The sequence below is a fragment of the Euleptes europaea genome, chromosome 2 (genome assembly GCF_029931775.1).
Source record: "Euleptes europaea isolate rEulEur1 chromosome 2, rEulEur1.hap1, whole genome shotgun sequence".
NCBI classification, from domain to species: domain Eukaryota; kingdom Metazoa; phylum Chordata; class Lepidosauria; order Squamata; family Sphaerodactylidae; genus Euleptes; species Euleptes europaea.
In genome coordinates this window covers 64,099,589-64,114,106 of record NC_079313.1, presented here as the reverse complement: position 1 = coordinate 64,114,106, position 14,518 = coordinate 64,099,589, and the positions used below count along the sequence as shown (strand labels likewise).

Here is a 14,518-nt window from a genome sequence, read left to right as displayed (position 1 = left end):
AGCCTGCTAAAATTCAGGACAGCTTACCAAATTCTGCAGAGGGAAATTTGGGGGAGTATCCCAATTATTTTCTCCTTCATGGGGTTTTCAATGGGCCTTCAGCTTGTTCTCTTGTAAAAAGAAAGAACTTACTTCTAAGTAGCCATGCACAGGCTTGCTCTGTAAAATTTGCCAGGGAACGGATTTGAATGTTATGGAGCTCTAATGTAAACTGTTGGAATTTCCTACAGAATACTTATATATGGGCTTAAATCCCATTTTTTAAACTGCTTTAGAGCAAATCCCATTTTTTAAACTGCTGTACAGCCACAAGGCTTTCAAGGTGCTGAAGAGAGTAACTTACAAAATGAGCCACTAAATATTGATCAGCATTAAAAATAAAGTCAATGGTTAAAAAAACTCAAACAATAAAAGCAGAAAAAATAATTTTAAAAAATAAATAATTATACAATATGGCTTTTGAGGCATGGCCTCCGGCTTATTTTAAAGTAGGTAACATACTGAAATAGGAAAATTTAAGATTAATTTATGTTGTGGGACTTTTAAGAGGTTTCCTTTCTGTTATTTGGATGGGAAGGCTGGTGTTGTTTGTGTTTGCTACAGAAGACAAAGAGGAGCTAAAGAGCGTGTCAAACATATGTGACCCAATTTAGCTACACACAATAGTGAAGATTTCTTTCATTCACTGAAAATATATGCATTACATTCAGGTAGAATGCAAACCTCATAGTCTTTGCCACTAAGGCACACTAGCTCTATACACATATACCTCATGATTTACATTATACTGGAATCACTGACTCAGTTGCAGAGATCATTATAAAAATAAATATACTTATGCAACCTCTCCAGACTACCCAAAGCAGAGTGAAAAGCAAAAGGCTATGTTATTCCATTTCACTGACAAAAACCATATTACATTCTACCAACATTACTTCATCTTGGGTTTAAAAAAATCTCAGCCATTCCAGGGTCATATGATGGCTGGTGCTCGTGCCAGTCTTCTAAATAAAACATTCCCTGGTAATGGCCTGGATGTTGTCAACCAGTAGTGTTGTCAACCTTTTCAACCCAACTTCTGGTTTGAGCTTTCTACTTGCAGCCTCTTGGCACTGGAAGTCAAGAACAGCTATGTTTGGCTGTTGATGAAAAACCTTTCAATCTGGCTATTTTGAACTTTTAAAATTGAACTGCAGAGCAGATAGATTGGCAAAGGTGACAGAGAAGGATGTATTTTATCTCCCTGTCAGTTCAATCTGTAAGCAGAATGTATCATAAGGAAAGATGGATTAGGTTTAGATGAAGGTGGAGTGAAATGTAGTGGGAGGAGCATTAAAAATCTGAGATATGCAGATGACACCACATTACTGGCAGAAAATAGTGAAGAAGGTTACTGCAGAAAGTGCCAAAGCAGGATTACAGCTTAACAAAAGTAATGACTATTGAGGAATTACACAACTTCAAGGTTGATGATGGAGAATTTGAAATAGTTATTTTCTATTTCTTGGCTCTATCATCAACCAAAAAGAAGACTGCAACCAAGAAATCAGAAAGAGATTGAGACTGGGAAGGGCAGCCTTGAAGGAGCTAGAAAAGATTCTTAAGTGTAAGGATAGGTCACTGGCAGCCAAGATCAAGATAATTCATACCATAGTATTCCCTGTTGCTATATATATATATGGGTGTGAAAGTTGGACACTGAGGAAAGCTGACAGGAAGAAAGTTGATTCATTTGAAATGTGGTGTTGGAGGAGAGTTTTACGAATACCATGGACCTCCAAAAAGACAAATATGTGGGTTTCAATCAAATAAAGCCTGAACCCTCCCTAGAAGCTAAAATGACTAAACTGAGGCTATCATGCTTTGGTCACACCATGAGAAGACAAGACTCACTGGAAAAGAGAATGTTACTAGCGAAAGTTGAAGGCAGCAGGAAAAGAAGACCCAACATGAGATGTATTGATTCAATAAAGAAGCCATGGCCCTCAGTTTGCAAGACGTGAGCAAGGCTGTTCATGATAAGACATTGTGAAGATAATTAATTCATAGGATTGCCATGTTGGAAGCAACCCACACATTAGTACTTCCACACTCAGTATGACCGCATGGTAGTGATATGTAGTTATAATTATATGGCTGTGAAGAGATGGGCTGATTATCAAACCAAAAAACACACACACACGCGCACACACACATGTATGTTCACTGACTGAGAGGGTAAGATTCAAAACTATTTGGAGAAAGCTGAGGGGCAGGGGAGAAAACAATGAATCAATACTTCAGTTATTAAAATGAGAGATTCCCAAGTTAGTTGTTTGCAGATCACTCCCTCCAAACTAGAAATTATCCCTTAATACTAGGTATATAGATGTATGTGATTACAGTGTGAAAAGCAATCTGCAAGTGTTTGCAGTCTCAGACTTCAGAGAAAGGATTATACTTGGTTGAGATTTATTTAGATTCTCCTCAAGATTCTGGAGTGAGAGATGGTAGAGTTTAAGAGGGCTTAGGTATTATGTTCCTTTTGCAATAAGGTACTTTTTCTGTTATGAAATGTTCTGAAGTTTAAACCTGCCTGAGCATTATGCCTCTTCAGCCCTTTAGCCCTAATCACAGATGGGAAGGTGAGGATAGGAGCTTGATAGTGAGTAAAAGGCACATATTCAGAGGCATATGTTCTTTCATTTAGACAAGTTGCAGCTGTTCAGGGTCTGGGATTAATTATTACCAGCAGATGAGAGCTAGCATGGTGTAGTCATTAAGGTGTTGGACTTGAACCAGGGAAACCCACGTTCAAATCCCCACCCGCGCCATGGAAGCTTGCTGGGTGACCTTGGGCCAGTCACACACTCTCAGTCCTGACCCTGGATGGGAAGCCCCCAAGGAATACCAGAGTCATGGCATGGAGGCAGGCAATGACAAACCATCTCCGAATGTCTCTTGCCTTGAAAACACTACAGGGTCACCATAAGGCAGCTCTGAATTGATGGGGGGGGGGGGAGATTATCAACAGACACCAGACTGAGTGAGACTGGGCATTGCTTTTTCTACTTCTGTCCCACCCATGGCTCCACTACTTCAACCAGAAGAGGCTGTTAGGTTTCTTCTCTGAGCATGGGAGTGGGGTAAGGGCTGAAATGCTGAGATAATTTCTGTGCCCCTTTCTATTTTATTAAGGTGTTGTATTTGTAGAAAAAATGGTAGTGTGATAAGAGCAGACTGGGTGGTTGTTGGTTAGTTGGTTGGTTTTTAACAGTCAGTGCATCTGAGGGTTCCTTGAACTTGGTATATTGTGCTTAGCGGGTTAAACATAGGTTAAGACATGGCCTATTCCTGAAGATTGACTCAAGAGAGGGTAAAAAGCATAGTGGTAAAAAGCATAGTGGTTGATCAGTAATAGACTCAGGCCTGTACCGCACAGGTTGAGAAGATGCAATGTTTCATTTAACAGTTTTCTGCACAATATTCTCACTTGTCACTGGATATCAAAGAGGAGGGACACAAACAAGAAAGAAACTATGGGTCCCCTTGGGAAAAGGTGATGGAACAGAGCAGAAAAGGGTGTATTCGTCAGGAAGGTGATAGCCGACCCAGTTCCAGCATACTTCCAGGTAGGATTGCCAGTCTTCAGGTGGGGTCTGGAGTTCTCCTGGAATTGCAACTAATATCCAGACTACAGAGACCAGTTTGCCTGGATAAAATGGAAGATTCAGAGGGCAAACTATAGTATACCATAGATTATTTTCCCCTTCCACAGTGCCTGCCCCCAAATCTTCAAGAATTTCCCAGCTGGAGTTTGCAAATCTACTTGCAGTTTCCCCTCCCCCATTCTTGCCAAGGCAATCCTGTTTTTCTCAACTGGAATTTACTTGAGACAAATGTGATTTTAAAACTTTAAATTTAAAAAATGGATTTGCTACTCAAAAAAGAGAAAAATGATTCAGATACATTGATGCCTGAAACCTTGCTATACCAATTCTTATTTAGTCTTGTTTGCTAAACACAATGGATAACACTGAAAGGCAACTTCAAATTGCCATCATGTTACAGTTTCAAATATCTTATTCTAATCTCTGGATGCATATCATCTCAGACCTTCGAAACCAGATCTGTATTCATACACCTTGAGTTGCTACACAAAAGACACCATGACCCTTGACTGATTGACACACAAAGTAGGGGTGAAAGGTTAGATTTTCATTTCTATTAAGGGATTTAAACCAGGGCCTTTGAAAACCAGAGATCTGCCTCAGCCATGTTTACATAAACTCTTTAAGGAAATCCTAAAATTGTACATTTGACACCTTTATTAAAGAAGAAACAAAGGTTAGTCACCTTTGTATATTTTTTCCTGTTTTAAAATGAAACACTAAAATGTTTGATGCAGCTTTGTGAGGAGGCTTGGAAAGGTATAATACCCCAAAAGATAAACATTACACTTCATGTTCTCATTCCCAACTATTGCTGTGTTACTGGCACTAGAAAAAATTTAAACTAGCCTGTCAAAGCTTGAGTCCCAGTACTAGAATATACTTATTGCTTTTTATTTCGCAGAACTGAACTCAGGCATCATCATAACAAGGTGGATGTCATTAATAATGTTGGGAAAGGGGAAGGAAATAATAACCCAAGCAACTGGGGTGTTTTCTTTCTGGAAATTTAGTCTGGCCATATGACAACGCATAGTGCCAAATCTCCAGAAGTAGTTAAGAAAGCCACACAGTTGGATAGCAGAAATTAGCATTGCATGTGCATTTCCATTACTCCAAAATTCAGCCTAATGATGCCAACAGCTTCTGCCGTAGATTTGATTCCGGGGTGTGGAAGAAATGGGAACAAATTTAACTTGGTGTTTTGAAAATGGGAAGGAAATAAAATTCTGACAGAAAGAAAACCTTAAACAGTTTTTCAATAATAAAATTGTTCTGTCAAACTTCTTTCCTATGTCTATCTATCAAAATCTCCCTTCCCCTTGTTACGGCTGTGGTTTTCTCTACTATTGTTCCCCCCCCCCCACGTTTCCCTCTGCAACATTTTGTATATAATGCATTGTTTTTAGGCCTGGATTGGCATTGCATGTTCATTTCCATTACTCCAAATTTCAGCCTAATGATGCTAACAGCAGTTAAGAGTACTCTTAAACATATTGGTCATGTTGGCAGGCCTAGCTTTTCTAAGCAACACAGGGTGTTCACCTCTATCTGGAATATTTGGATTGGGTTATAAATAAGAAAATAAACAAAGCAAATGGCCCCCACACAGCACTGAGAGCATTTTAAAAGTTCTCCTCATAGAAAATAGCTGGGTGTGTTAATCTAAAATTGTTTTGCTAAAGACAGCCAACTTTATGACTGAGTTGCCTTCAGTATCAGAAGCGATGTGTTAATCCCGCTCTGTCTTGTAAATGCCATGGATCTGAGATATAACAGAATTTGGACTCAAATTGCCTAGCTTCACAGAATCTTCAAAAAGACCGTCGATTCATTCCGGTTCAGAAAAAATGCGAGGCTCCCTTTTTAATTTTGTAATCCAAGGCTGGTGTCGCTTTTTGCCCTCTGCGCCACAAGAGCTTCACATTTATTTCTAACAGCAAAAAGCTTAACTTGTCCTACTGAGTCTGATTTCATTGCTGACATGTATATGTTTCATGATGGCCACCAGGAATGGGAAAGTACATTATACCAGATTCAGTGTTTTGAGGCTTAATGCAGGATGATTTTACAGTATAGTGATAAATGTTATAACAGATAGCCTTGTGATGAAGATGACATGAAATCCAATATGAAGTTGGTAAGACAAGATTCATTTATAGCTTACAATGTGCCCTGTTCCATTGAAAGCAATGAGGCCCAGACTAGTTTCATTTCCATTTAAAACTAACAAAGCAGCCTATTGTTGTGAAGAAGTGTCAATCTTGCAAACCTCAACTTAAACAAGTTTACCCTGTGCTTCACCAGTCTTTGGAGTAGCCAGTGGTTTCAATCTTTGGGAATGTGTTTATTCAGTCTAGTAAAAACATTAAAAAGCAGAATAAATCTCTAGTGACCTGAACTGCTTTTCATTGCTGCTATAAACCATAGAACATTTAGAAAGGACTTTAGAGGTAACGATAATATAGTTTGCATAGCCAATGTGTATATTATGGCCTTGAGTGGTAGTTACGGAGGCTAGTTGCAACTTATATTACTTCATCACAAAATCATTAAGGGTGTGGAAGAAAGATTATAAGGTGTTACATCATTTATTCTGATAATTAAAACCATGCAGAGTTAATTGCATTGAAGTAGCAAAGGCAGTAGAAATTCCTAGTAGAAGTTCAATTGCTATAATAAGGGATAACACATCAACTTCTCAATGTGGTGACTTTATTGACCTTGTTAGTAAAAAAGTGTGTGTTCTTACTTAAGTGGGGAAGTTTAAAAAAATTATACTCTTATTAGCTGGATAGTATTTTTTGTGAAAACAAAAAAATTGCAACCGTTTCTCCTTCTATCCCACACCTTTGCATTAGTAAGTTGCTTTTTAAATCACTGGGTTGGTTTTTATGGGTCTTCTACTAATGGCCGCACTTTCCGCACTGCAAGGGGCCTTCCCCAGTGCAAGAGGTTCTTTCCCTTTTGAGTCAATGGAAGGCTTCTCGTGCTGGAGGAAAGTGCCATCACTAACAGCATAGATCTGTGGGATCCCACTCTGTCAAAATTTAGGTTCTTGTTCTGTTTCAGTAGGTTTTGATAAGAGTGCAGAGTTGTGGGATATCTGAATATTTTATGGAAAACCCTTTTTCTCCCAAGCCAGTGGTGGCAAGAGTCAAATCTCAGGAGGTGCTGTTGATCTCCTTAGAAGTTCTCTCTGAGAGTACATGAAAGAATCAAGAAGACTCCAATGGGCTATCAGTATTCAATATTCAACTACCTAGATTTCTTGTCAGATTTCGGAAGCTACACAGAGTTGGCCCTGGTTAGTACTTGGATGGAAGACCAACAAGGAAGTCCAGGGTCACTACACAGAGGCAGGCAATGGCAAGCCACCTCTGTTCTTCTCTTGCCTTGAAAATCCCATGATGGGTAGCCATAAATTGGCTGAAAATTGATGGCACATTACACACGGAGAGAATGTTCAATGTCACCAGCTTCATCCCTAGGCAACAAGGCTCTCAGGGAACCTCTGTGAGAGGCAGGTTCCCAATCTGTGTCATCCTTTAGTGAGACTCAAGGACGTTACTGCTTGCAATCCCTGGAATAAACCCTGATGGGTAAGTCAAATTACTGGGGCTGCTCCAGACTGTGTATCATGGTTCCCACATTATAAGAGCCAGAGAAGATGTAGTTGTCATGCTGCTTGCGATAACCTCCTGTCATTGCTGCTCTGCTACTTTAGGTGAGGCAGGTGTTCAGCTCTGCGGTCACTGCTGTGGGCCTTCTTTAGTGGCCAGAATCTCCTGGCCAATGCATCAATGCCTTTGTTTATGATAGGGGATACAGCAGTGACAGGGATGTGCAAGAAGATAAATCTGGCAAAGAATCACAACACCAGCTTAGGACTACCTGTTCATAAATTTTCAGGTGTATATTTTCAACTTCTAAAGGAATAATAATACGTACAAGTGTTTCTTCCATTCAGTCATCTGAGTAGCCCAACTGAGTCTTCAGTTTCGAGGACTGCATAGTTATATAGGTTCAAACGTACACAAACTATGAAAATAATTCCAAAATTAAATATGGACTCATAGGCACACATGATTCTCAGCTGTGATGGTCCTATCCTTAGTTGAATCTACCTACCTTAGTAGGCCTTAGAATGTACATGGCTGTGGAGAAATAAAGTGTTCTACAGGAGTAGACATTGACAAGATTTATGTTATCATCCCTAGAGGCAACACAGACTGAAGTATAAATAGGGGTGTGCATATCGATATGTCGAACTGAAAAAAAACTGGGAAATACCTTTTTGGCATTTGGGGGGGCTGTACTGGAGGGGGGAAATGGCAGCACTTAAAGCGAGACAAAAAGCGAATCCCCAGATAATGCTGAATTTATTCTGCATTATTCAGGGCCACATTTTTTTAAAAAAAACTACCCACCTCTCTCTCTCCCCCTCCCTCCCTTACTTGCCTGCTGCTGGCTGGGTCCCCCACTGGCTCCAGAGCCTGCGGGATGCAAAACCAAAGACTGTGCTTGCTCCGAGCGCAGCCTTCATTTTAGCATCGCTGCCCACTCCGAAGTCCAGGACTTTGGAACCTGCAGCAATGCTAACCTGAAGGCTGCACTGGCTCCTAGCTGGAAGTGAGCACAGCCTTCAGTTCTTCCACGCCCCAGCCGAATTCCACATGGAGTTTGGCTGGGGCGGGGACAAAAAACTGAAGATTGCGCTGGCTCCCAGTGGGGAGTGAGTGCAGCCTTCAGTTCTTCCCCGCTGGAGTTTGGCTGCGGGCTGAACTGAGGGCTGGGCTCACTCTGAGCCCAGACTTCAGCTCTGTGCCCTGTATTTTTCCGTTTCAGATTTATTAACCTGAAAGTTTTTGATTTTTCCGCATTTTTTGAACATTTCCGGGTCTATTAAACCCAAACTCAAAAAATGCCCAGGGGGGGTGGATTGGTGCACACCCCAAAGTCAGACAGTCAAGTGTCCTAGGGTTGGGAGGGGCTGTACAATGCTCAATACAGGAAATCCAGAGCTGGAACATTCCTGTCAGGCACCGGCCTGGTTCTCAGCGGTTAGGCCAGTTGGTGCTCCAAGGTTGAATTGTTATTCAACTCTGTTATGTTTTGTCTCGCTCATCTCTGGGAACAAGGGGTTGCCGTAGCAACCAGGAGTCGTCCAGAAAGTTCATTTCAACTTTATATCTACTGTACTCTCATTCCTACCCCCATTAGTTTCCTCGCTGCTTCCAAGTCATTTTCTTCAACTCACTGTGTATTTCTCAATAAATCACCTTTCTATGGACTACCTGTCTAGAAGTTGTTTTGTGGGATTTATCTGGTGAGCCCATAACTGACAATTCCTGACAAATGGACTAGACTCTTAGAGTTGAAAGAGGCCTATTGCTGAGGAAGAAAGCTGAGGAAAGAACAACATATTTTACTTGTCTCTTTGGTCCTTGAAGTACCTTTGCTTCTCCTTATTCTCTCCTGCTTCACTCAGGAAAGATCACAAAGCACATCTATTAGAAAGGTGCATTAGTGGCACTGGGCACTTGCAACCTTAGCTGCCAGCAGCAGGAAGGGTAACATATGGTAGTTGCTATGGGTGGGATCATAAAGGTCCTGGAGTACCAATGGTTGTTGTTTTTTTAATTCTAGTGGTGACCTTTTGTAAGCAAGTGCAAGACTCAGTCCCTAATATGTCCTTAATAGAATTGTAAATGATAACACCAGATAGTTTTTGTCTCCTTTCATGTGAATTCACAAAGATTCCAATTTCCCGCCCTCAAATAAGTACTGGGTCTATCATAGTCTTGTAAACAATAAGGACCTTTTGTAATAATTTGCATGACAAGGCCAAATGTTATGATATTCTTTAATATTAACTGCCACTGATAAAACTATAAGTGCATTAATCATTTCATTTATCTTGCTTACTACTGGAAAATTATTACTGAGGTTGCAAAGATGTTTCAAAGAAGCTGTTTCTTTAAGGAAACCTTGTTTTTATAAACTCTACTATGATATATTTGTACTGTTATACTTTATCAAATCTAAAAGCTGGAGTCTGTCTATGACTGGGTTGAAAGCTGGCTTGTATCAGGGGGAAACCCTTATCATGGCCTAGTATAAAAAAATGTATTTTACAAGTGCATTAAAAAATTCAACTGCAGTTCAAGCTAAGTATAATTTGAAAAAAATATATACTTATGTGCTACCAAAACAATGAAGCAATGTTGAAGTTATGTTATGCGCTGAAGATATGAATCAAAACATACATTGCTGTTTCTACATCATTAGTTCTGCAAATGGACACTTAGACTTGATTTTGGCCATCATTAGTCTATTCTCACAACAAAGAAATCATATCTTACGGTTTATCTAAATTCATACAAACTGGAATAATTCCAAGATATGTAGTTGTTCTGGCTTCTCATTGGTAATTCAAATTTAAAAACAGATTAGGTAAAACCATCATTCTATAATATATACAGCAGGGCTTTGGAGTATTTCTCTGGCCCAAGTATCACTTGCTAAGTCACTTTTGGAATCTGGGGAGGTTTCAGCTCGAAATGCAGTGCAAGGTCTTGTTGGAAGAAACTAATTGCTTTTGTAAGACAATCAGTAATGATTCTGATTCCTGTTTATTTAATTTGATCAATATAGCTGAATTATTCAAGAGGGCTTTTCTACATAGGTAATAGGGTTTCACTGTACAAAATGTTTCATAAATTTACTTTGACAAATGATATGGGACTGTAGTCTATGCTGCTGTGTATAACTTACTGTAAGTAGGATCCTATTATTTAATTTTTGTATTGCTTATAGTGTCATGTTAATATTTATGCTATGCTTCAGTTCTCTCTGGTGGATGCAGACTTCTACAGTCTTAATGCACTGTTTACTGAATGTCCTGTTTTGTTGATTGTACTGAATCCCTCTACGTAATCCACCTTGAGTCCCTGCGAGACAGGCAGATTATAAACAACACAAATAAATAAATAAAAGAATAAAGAAATCATATTTTCACTGCATGTTCTTAACATATAAAGGTAACTTGGATTTAAACTCACTAAGTGCTATAGCTGTACTAGGATCATGTCTTGGGGTTGTGTATGCATTTTATGGTGCAAGGGAAGGTTTATACTTGGTGACTTTTGTTCCCTTCTAATCTAACAATATTTATATACATGGGTTCATGTTGTCTACAGTTCCTTCATGTTATCTTCCTTTCCACCAGGAAATGTGAAGGACATTTTGTGATGGGCTGTGCTTCCTGTGGCAGCCATTTTGTGGTTGTGCCTACCACCTTGTGTCAGAATTTCAAAAGTGCCACAGACTCAAAAGGTTCAGGGGGCCCTGGCCCAGATGAACAGCAGAATGGGCACCCAGGAGGAATGTCTCTAAATTTCTACCCTCGGGTTTGGGTAGAGTAAGATTTGTTTTTTGAAGAGAGGAACTGGTCTGTTTGAAGATTTTATATGAACATTTACTTGAGCCTTGCTCCAAAGGCTTTCTGTAGGAATCCCAAAGTCTCAGTTTTTCCTGCCAAAACCCAGGACTAGGAAAATGGATTTTTTACATAAACCAACACACACACACACACACACACCTCTTTTAGTGAAGACCCTAGAAAAAAGACCTTTAATTTGTGGATCATAATAACTGCTTGCAGTGGTCGTCTGTCCTATCCCAGAAACAGGAACTATGAGCTTCTTTCTCGTTTTCTGGCATTCCCCTTCCTAAGTTACTGGTAGAAGCATGATTTAGTAATTTTGAAGAAAACACACATGTATTCCTTGCTCACAGGCAGTTCCACTTATGAATTCGGAGACGTTTCACTGAAGCATATGTTCATAGCTGTTTGCTACCTTAGGAATCATGTTCTTATCTCAAGAGCAATCTCTCCTTTTCCAACTCCAGTTTAATTCAGCTCATGAGATTCTTGGAGCTGGCCAATTATTCCCCAATGAATAGCTTCTATTTATGCGTGTCTATCAGGAATGGAATTTATGAAAGACACACACGTTATGTGAACTTCTAATGTTTTCACAGTTGTTGAACCACTCCATCTATTTTAAATAAGAGAAACCGCTTATAAGATGTTGGGACTCACCAGCTGCCCCAGATGACGAAAGAAAACCAGGCTCTAAACCAAACAAACCCCACATAATTTAGCAGCAGCAAGAAGTTAACTTTTTTTCTCCTTGACATCATATATTTTTTCATACTTTAGGGAGCAGTTTCACCAAATGTTTAATGAGCTGCTTTTTAATAAATTTGACAGACTGTCCCTACTCCGAAATAGCATCTCAACAGCTTTAACCATTAATGATGAACAGAATGATTATTTAATAAATAGCATACCAGTAACTAGCTCTGTTGAATGGATTGCCTTTCCACAGATAGACTTGCATGGCACTAATTTATTATTAAAGATATGGCATAGTTGCTAATGGCCATTCTCAACAAATGTTGTCCTCCCTCAGTACTGCCTAGCCCGGCAGACTTGAGAGTCTCAAGTTTTAATCCTGTGCATACTTATTTGGAAGTAAGCTCAGTTGACTCAGTTATGCTTTCTTTTGAGTAAACATGCATAGGATTGCACTGCAAGGCAGAGTATTTTCAGGGCTTCGAAGAGTCTCTTCAGGCTTCCCACAGACAAAAAATCCTTCTGCCCTGTTTCACAGTACCATAACCTAGTATACATACTGTACAAAAATTTAACATGGCTAACACAGCCAACCCATTCCTGAGTCTTCGGCAGCCAGGGACGGCATGGCTGTGGTGCTGCCATGGTGCTTCCAAAGCTGTTCCCCGGCTGCCGAAAGGCTTTAAAAAGCCTTTCATAGGTTTTTTATTTTTTTAATGGGGCATTCTGCAAAAAGCTGGCACAGCAACACTATTCTCCCTGTCAGTGTACCGGGCCAAAAGGGGTCAGGAAGCTGCCTACTGGCAGCTCTGCCCCCTGGGATGCTGGCAAGGGACTTTGTGACACTGCTGTGGCAGCACCAGGAGAATGGCATCTGGGTCGCCCCGCCAGCGCCTGTGCCACCCTGGACGGTGTAAGTGGCATGGGCACCGGCTCAGGGGGCACGAACGTTGGCATAGCCCCTTTCTGGCCTCCTAAGGACTTTCATCCTTGAGGCTCAGGAATGGGCTGTTAGTTATCTATGTGCTTCATATACTTTTTCTCCATTCTACTCCATTCCATTCCACTTTTGTGTCTCATCCTTCTTCCAAGGAGTTCAGGTAAGTGTGCACAAATACTGGGGTGCATACCAGAAAAAATATAATTAAGTTGTGGACCTGGTTGTGTAATGGGATGTGAAGACGGCCCCCAGTTTAGGTGGCTTTATAAAGGGATTAGATACATTTTTCAATATCTATTAACACGCATGGTGGTTTATCATCAATAAACTAAAATTACAGGCAATAAAACAAATTCAATAAAAGTAGAAGACAGCAATGTAAATTAGGCCATTTGAAAGGTATAGGAAAACTTAGATTATATGTTTTATCTTAGCTTTTTAACGTGGGTTAGTTTATGTAGCAATTTTATTCTGTAAACTGTACTGGGGGGGGGACACCTTATTCACTGTTATAGTACAATTGTTTTAAAAGATAGCTATCATAAACACTCACTACATCAGAGGTAGTTAATCCAAATCTACTATCCTTTTGCTGGGCACTGTGGGCATCTAATAGGCACTTGCAGTAGTCATACCAAATGTACATAGATCAATTGTTGAAATATCAACCCCATAACAACAGGTAAATAACCATTTCCATAACGGAAATACTCTGCATTCCCAGAAAAAGGATGGTAGATTAGGAAGTTGATTAATTACCTCTTATGTTACCTGTTATTTTCTGAAAGTGAAGGTGATTGAAGGTCGGAAGTAAATGCACAAGGAATTTGACTAATGCCAAAAGTTAGCGTTTATGATAGATATCTTAAAAAAAAACAATTGTACCATGGCAGTGAATAGAGAGTGTATCCCCAATATGGTTTACAAATAAAACTATTACATAAAGTCTACATAAAATAATCCACATTAAAAAGCTAAAGCTAAAATCTATAACCTACGTTTTTCAAGACCTTTCAAATGCCTGATTAGCATTGCTATCTTCTGTTTTTGTTGGATGTTTTATTGCCTATCGTTTTAGTTTATTGATTATAAATCACCTAAGGTGTTAATAGATTGTTGTAAAATGTATCAGTTCAGGTATACCTCTTAGATGACTTATTTAGTATTCATATTTAACAGTATGCCTTGAGTGTTTAAGTAAAATTGTTATAGAGGTATGGCAACTTTTTTAAACCATGCAAAATTTAGGTTGCTTCTTTGTCAGTCAATAACCTTCTGGTTTGCTTGTGAATAGAGAAACTGTTCATATACACCCAATTTGCCTAGTTAATGCCATAATTACCTGAAATATTAAGTCAGAGCTAGCCTATTACAGAAATGGAACTTGTGGAATAAAATATATTTAAGACAGATCTTATAGGTAAATGATTTCTTTCTGAGTAAGGAGTGTGTAGCATCAAAGGTACTTCAGCTTTGGTGTATTATTTTTTATGTTATGTAGGGGACATGGTTAGTGGAAATTCTAAGAGGTATTCTGTTCCTTGTAAAGAAAAAAAGTTCAAAGCTCATACTATGCTAAATTCCTTCTTATGGCAAAGGTATACATGTGTGGTAATCCCCTAGAATATCTCAGCTTCCTAGTCAAATACGTAAGATAAACAGATTTTGGAATATGTAAAGAACAGTGAAAGAACAGGACCTCAGATACATTAGGCATGTATTATTTGTGCTAAGGAAGCTAAAACAAAGCCATGAAAGAGTGCCATTTGGGTGGCCAAGGAAGAC

General features: G+C 39.5%; 1 protein-coding gene across 1 annotated transcript in view; it reads left to right on the top strand.

The window, feature by feature from the left end:
* Window positions 1-14,518, top strand: part of ROR1 (receptor tyrosine kinase like orphan receptor 1) — a 196,107-nt gene that overhangs the window by 157,719 nt on the left and 23,870 nt on the right. The window lies entirely within an intron of this gene.